The sequence below is a fragment of the Mastomys coucha genome, unplaced genomic scaffold (genome assembly GCF_008632895.1).
Source record: "Mastomys coucha isolate ucsf_1 unplaced genomic scaffold, UCSF_Mcou_1 pScaffold22, whole genome shotgun sequence".
In the NCBI taxonomy this organism is placed as follows: domain Eukaryota; kingdom Metazoa; phylum Chordata; class Mammalia; order Rodentia; family Muridae; genus Mastomys; species Mastomys coucha.
The window spans coordinates 164,263,150-164,270,318 of NW_022196905.1; the positions used below are offsets into that span (position 1 = coordinate 164,263,150).

Here is a 7,169-nt window from a genome sequence, read left to right on the forward strand (position 1 = left end):
GGGGAGCAGGGGGGAGCTTCATAGAAGCAGGCAGGGAGCAAGGGGAGCTTCATAGAAGCAGGTGGAAGCAAGGGCAGTCAGGTCACAGCATGCTTACATCATCTGCTTTGTGGGAATGGCAGGTAAAACAGCTATGGTTATTTTGTTACCGTACTAAAATTTACATAGAAAAAACTTTCCCCGTGTAGCCATTTTTATGTACAATATAGTAGTAGCATTAGGATACCTAGAGCGTTGTAGAACCATATCACCATTGTCTATTCCCAAAGCCTTTCATCTTAGTCATCCTATCTATTATCCAGTAGCCTACTACCTCTGTCTGTCCATATACGCAGGACTTCCTGACTTCGTGTATTTTTTTAGGTGGCTATGACTGGACAGTGAATTGTAGTATCAGTTATGCTTTCTTCTGCATGTCTTACAGATACTTTGTATTCTGGAAGAACTGTGCAAGCATTAGCTCTTGTCTCTGTTAGTGTCATTGTTACATGAGTTAGCTACTTCTTGAATATACCTTTTTGTTTTGAAACTGGATATATATTTTTTTTAATCTTAATTTTTACTAGGCTTTACAAAGATAGTGTTTCAAATGATGGATTTGTAAATCTCAAAATGTTCTTTATTTAAGATATAATAAAGCTTGTGTCTAGAAGTTATTTCATGATCTAAATTTTAAATAGATGAAGCCACTGGACTAATTTTTTACTGTTTGTGTTTTTCAAAGATGGTTTAAAAGTTCACGTGTGTTTCAATACTGCCATCTGGTGACCATTGAGGGTATCTCAGCCTGGGCTTAAACTTGGTTTACAACCCCATGTCATACAACTGAATGTAGGGTTTACAGGGGGAAAAAAACCCAGAAGGTTTTGAATGTGCAACAGACAACATCAGACGTGCAGTGAGCTCGGTGCTGTGGCCGTGTTCACCTGTATGGCATTGTGTAGTCTTACTGCATCCTTGGTTCAGAAGGTACAACACTAGCATCATGTACTGCCTGAGAGCTACCACTTCCAACACCAGTGATCATTACTCAAAATACCTCAGCTCAGATCTGAGTGGGGCCATTGTGTGATAGGAACGTAGTGTTTTTATCCTACAGTTAAAACGTTTCTACTGCTATATACTGCTATAACATAATGGTTTATTTATGGAAAATAGTGACCACTAGAATGTGCCAGTCTTTCACATGTGGATGTCAAATCAGTGCGTCTTTGGAATGTATTGTGTTGGTGTAGTTGATTTTTAAACATACTATTTTTAAATGTTTAAAAAAATTATAATATTTAAACTTGAATTGCTCATAAATTTCATAAAAAGTTGTGTGGATTTGGCTTGGGCTTAGGACAGAATTTCCAATAAGTTCTAAAATGGCCCTAATTATACGTCTGACATTTTCTACTATATATTTAGGTGAAACAGCATTTCCACAATTATAAAATCAAAATACTGATAAACTTTGAATAGTGTTTAAGTCGCTGTGTCCTGCATTTTTAGATATCCATCCAAGATTTAATTCCTTAAGAAAAAATAAATAAACCTATCCATCTTACTGTGCAAATTTACTTACATTTTTAATTGATGGTAAAAAAAATAAGTGTACCAAAGAACTATCTTAAATTTCATTATTATTTACTACCACTCAATATTTAGTTTGCATGTCTACTTTTTGTATCTATATATCTGGGGTTGTTTAAAAAATTTGAGAGACAAAGGTGGTCATAGATAGAAGGAGGTCCTGACATAAGGCAAACAGACAAGAGGTGCAGCTGAAGTGTGCGCAATCCTAAGAGTCCCAAAGCTTTAGAGAGATTGGGGGAGGTGAGCTGTGGTGATGGAAGTCTCACCTATCAGTTGGGGCTCTGAAATCACTGTGAAATTACTTTTTGAACACCCAAACATCTATGTACTATTGTTTTATTTTTCTTTACAAACAGGTACTATTTTTATTGTTTTTCTTCTGCTGGATAGTTTAATTATTCAGTAGTGTATGTATGCTGTGCTTACTATATGCTGTTCACTGCCATCAGTACTAGTAATGTCTTAAAGAGATAACACTCAGAACTGTCAGAGTTTACAGTTGTGGACACATGTCAGTTGGATACCCATCAGTTAGTGAATAATGAAGGGAATAAGTAAAGCAAGGAAGGACCTTGTGAATGATTGTGTGGGTGGATTGCTTTGAAGTGTTTAGTAAGGAGGCTAGTAAGAGAAAGCCTTACTAATGAGGTTAGTGGAAATCTAAGACATTTACACAAGAGCAGTATATAGAACAAAGCAAAGGCAGGAGCCCTGCTTTGGATTATCTGACTGAAGACACAGAAGCAGGCACGATGGAGGGATGGGATGAGGACAGGTAATAAGGTCAGATGTGGTAGGATGTAGGATTAGGCTGCTACATATCGCACAGGGTCTTGTGGTTCGCTTGGCATTTTAATCTGAGGCGGAGACTTGTACTGGATGGTTTGAAGCAGCTGAGTCCCATGCTTCACCTTAACTGAGGCTCCACTCTGCTTGCTGTGTTTAATGGAGTGTTAACTATAACTTTAGGAATTTACTTTACTTTTATTTAGATCTCAGGAACAGTAAGGTACAAGGATTAAGCTTGGACAGGTTTATGAACATTGATAGTAAAACATATTGTCTGGTTCTTCATAGACCTGTAAAGGTTGTCTTTATGGATTATCAGCAGTGTTCAGTAGTTGAAGTCTTAATTAGAAAAGGTTAAAACATTTCTTCTGTTTATCTTCTTAAAAATATTTTATTTGGTCTGAAGCAATACATCAGCGCATTACACTGCTTAATTTCTTTTGTTTGTGTCCTTCTGTACATTCTCATGCACACCCCCCATTTCTGATGTCAGATTTTATTTTATTTGGAAGTTAACATCCTAACATAATTAGTTTCAAAACACATTTTTCTTTTTGTAAGTATATGCGTGTTTTATCCCATGTATGTCTGCATACCATATTCATTCCTGATCTCCACAGATGCCAGTAGAGAACATCAGATCTCTGGGACTAGAGTTATACACAGTTGTGAGCTGCCGTATGGGGGCTGGGAATTGAACCCATGTCCAGAGCAGTCAATGCTTTTAACCACTGAACCAATTTTAGCCCCACATTACATTCTTCCTTCCTCCCTCCCTCCTTCATTCCTCTCCCCCATGCTATGCCTTCCTCTTACTGATCTCTTTCCTCTCTCTAGTCTCCTCCTGCTGTTCTCATGTTGCACGTGTTCCTCCCTCCCTTTCGTGAACCCAATGTAGGTGTAGTCATACATCATTGGTTTTCAGGCAGCAAGCAACAAGATAGCCAGTTTGTCTGGCTACGTTTCACATACTGCTTGAATGAATAGATTTGGATGACCTCAGTAAACATGGCTTGGGATGGACAAAGCCCAGTAGTAGGTTGTTAAAAGAAATATTGACAGCAGTGCCACTACAAGGGCACACAGAGACACTTTTCAAGGTGTCAGGTATGGTCTGAACCACAGCACCATTTCTGTTTTTATTAGGAACTTCATACCCTGGATTCTAGATGATGCAGACCGCTTTAAAATACTTTTACGTATTCATTGGAAACGTACTTATATGGGTGCTCAGAGTTTGAGAGGCAGTCTTTTTGTTATGTTCTTCTTGGCCCCAGCCAGTCTTACCTCTGCGCTTTTTCTTATGGTGTAGACGTTTTATCTAGCCAACCCTTGGCCCACTTTTAGCAGGTGATCTTATTTCTCATTTTCCAGAAATAAATAAAATAAAACTGTAAGAAATGACATTTTCAACTTTTCCCTAATTTTGCTCCCCCCCTTTTTTTAAAATCTTTGGTATGAAATCATTCTGTATTGGTGGTGTTCATTCTTGTTAGCTGCTAACTACATTTGACTGTTGTGTACCAGAAGCTATGGTGGCTGGAAATTGTTTTTTGAGTTACTAAGCACAAGTGGGGCAGCTCTCGGCCCTGTCCCATAGTGTGCTGCTACTTGGTTCTGGTCGTGTTTGTTTCCTGAGTGTTTGACTGTTTCTGTCCAGTCTTCCACATTTAAATAGGTTTTACCTTCCATACCTTAAATACTTGGGATAGATTGAAGCCATATGATATTTATTTTTAGCAGCTTCTCGTCTGCTTTCTGTTCCCTTTGCGACAGTGTTCATTTCTGACTGTAGTTCTGCAGTGTCACTTACAGGCACTGTTTTATGTAGTGAGGTCTTTTCGTGCAGTTATATCTTTCCAATTACTGTTATGCACTGTCTCAGGATGGCTGTCCTGGGAAGAGAGAGAGCGTTAAACGATTGCTGAGGTAGAATGCTTTTGTGACTTGGATGGTGGTGCTGTGGGCATTGATGCCATAATAACTTAAGGAGTACATGTACAGTGTATTTTTCCTCCCAGTGAAAGTACACAGTATTTTTCTAGTATGTTTTGATTGGAAAGTTAACATTTAAATTTAAATCGATGAATTAATATTGATCAGAAATGTGGTAACCCTGTGTTTCCTGAAATACTAGTGGATTTAGATATTAGTGTTCAGAATTTAGGAGAGAGAATAGGCTAGAAAAAGGTTTTAATGACATGAACAAGTAGGCGGCAATAGAAAGTACCCAGTGACATGGAGTAGATAGAAAAGGATACAGATTGAGGGATGACAAAAACAATGTCAGAGATGAGGAACAGCAACACATACGTGTGTTTAAAGTAAGAAAAGGACACCAAAAAGATCAGACTGAGAGAAAAAGGAAAAAGGGAAGCAGAAGTGAGAGAAGTAATGACAGAAGAGTGAGTTCTGGGAAGAGGGCTGGTGACAAGGCTCAGTGAGTGCCCTCTGACCTACACACAACCAGTAAACCTAATGTAAACATTTGGAAAGGGAACCTTGCTCCTTATAAGACAGTGCTTGTTAGTGACATCATAATCATTGCTTGATTACAAGCATGCATTTACTCTAATGCATTTGCTCTTTCCATACTATTTGTGATATTCATAAAGTTCTTTATTTTTTATTTTTATTTTTTATTGATTTAAGTTCTATTGCATTATGCTGAGAAAAGATACATGATTTGAATTTATCTGAATTTGTTAACATTTAAAAACGTTTTAAGTAAATAGAATTAAATCACATTCTTGTTTCCCTTTTGTACCCCAACTCCTCCCAGAGATTCCCCCTTCAATACCTAAAATACCTTTTTTGTCATATTCTTTAAAATTTATAAAATATAACAATAAAAATGAGTATTATAAAAAAGTTGTTTGATATAAAACAACAATCAATTTAACAGTCTTATGTAGATGTTTGTTAACAGCAATACTGAAAATACATGTTTTTCTCAATATAAATTTTAAATAACTCCAAACATATTAACTGTATATTTTAAAATAATACATTACTACTAGTATTTTCTTAAATGAACATAAATATATAAAGTCTTTTTGTTTGTTTGTTTTTTTGTTTGTTTTGTATTTAGTAGAGCTTAAAATCTGGCTCTTACTGTGGTATAAGCCCAAAATAAGAACAATTTTTAGACATTGGATTTCATTGTAATAAGGCTGTACTTCAATGACTCTCACATCACCAAAGGATTTTATCTCTATAGTAGTTAAACTGAGAGTTGACAATTCTGCTGTGCTAAAGAATGAATTGTAGGCACGATTTTTGGATACAGACTTCCTGCTATGGTCAAAGCTATTTGACTTGAGTGAGTGACTTTATTCTCAGGCCACAGAGAACAGGTTACATTCATTTATGAAATGGTGTAGGTATTAAGATAGTCTATCCATAAAGTCATTCACCAACTGTTTCCATGAACAGTGGTTCTGCTTGGAAGGTGGCACAGACATTAGGTGAGGGTAAGAATCTGGTTCATTGGTTGTGATAATTTGGAAAAGCATTCATCTCAGAGAAAGAGTAACTTATAAAGTCCTCTTCTTCAAACTTGATACAAGAGCTACAAATGTCAAGCAAAGCATTCAGTCTCACTCTTTGTTGTTCCCTTACAAGCCATCTCCCAAGTTGATTGTCTATGTCTCTCTTGGGTATATAAATACCTTTGAAATATATAAGCTGTTCTGAAAACCATAGTATAGTGTAAAGACATGAAATAAACAATACTACTAATAGAGAGGCTGAGATAGGAGAAGCAAGATTTTAGACCATTATGTTGTACCCAGCAAAGATACTGTCACGTACAAACAAGCTGAAAGTGTATATAGACTGTACAATATTGGACCTATCTCTCCAATTACCAAATTAGAGAGACCATTGGATGACAGTCAGCAAATTTCTAATTCTTCAATATTTTTGGATTTCAGTTGATTAGGATATTTGGTAATTAATTTTCATATTAAGATATGAAGAAAAAGTAATTGTTACTTCCTGTTGTTTTTGTTATAAGAGGTGGAATTAGATTTGTATGGGTTTGTTGAAAGATTACTTTCTTGCTTCATTTAGGGTATAGTTTTACTCCTTATATTGGGGTTTTCCATCTGTTATCCTTTGTAGAGCTGGATTTGTGGAAAGATATTGTGTAAATTTTGTTTTGTCATGGAATATCTTGTTTTCTCCATCTATGGTAATTGAGAGTTTTGCTGGTTATAGTAGCCTGGGCTAGCATTTGTGTTCTCTTAGGGGGTCTGTATGACATCTGCCCAGGATCATCTAGCTTTCATAGTCTTTGGTGAGAAGTCTGGTGTAATTCTGATAGGCCTGCCTTTATATGTTACTTGACCTTTTTCCTTTACTGCTTTTATTCTTTGTTTAGTGCATTTGGTGTTTTTATTATTATGTAACGGGAAGAATTTCTTTTCTAGTCCAGTCTGTTTGGAGTTCTGTAGGCTTCTTGTATGTTCGTGGACATCTCTTTCTTTAGGTTAGGGAAGTTTTCTTCTATAATTTTTTTGAAGATATTTACTGGCCCATTACCTTGGGAGTCTTCACTCTCTTCTATACTTATTATCCTTAGGTTTGGTCTTCTCATTGCATCCTGGATTTCCTGGATGTTTTGGGTTAGGAGCTTTTTGCTTTTTGCATTTTCTTTGACTGTTGTGTCAATGTTTTCTATGGTGTCTTCTGTCCTTGAGATTCTCTCTTCTATCTCTTGTATTCTGTTGCTGATGCTTGCATCTACAACTCCTGATTTCTTTCCTAGGTTTTCTATCTCCAGGGTTGTCTCTCTTTCT

General features: G+C 36.5%; 1 protein-coding gene across 1 annotated transcript in view; it reads left to right on the forward strand.

The window, feature by feature from the left end:
• The window catches only part of Kat6a (lysine acetyltransferase 6A), a gene marked incomplete at its 5' end in the record, with an annotated part of 97,434 nt that overhangs the window by 33,299 nt on the left and 56,966 nt on the right, over positions 1-7,169 (forward strand). The gene's annotated exons all lie outside the window — the stretch shown is intronic.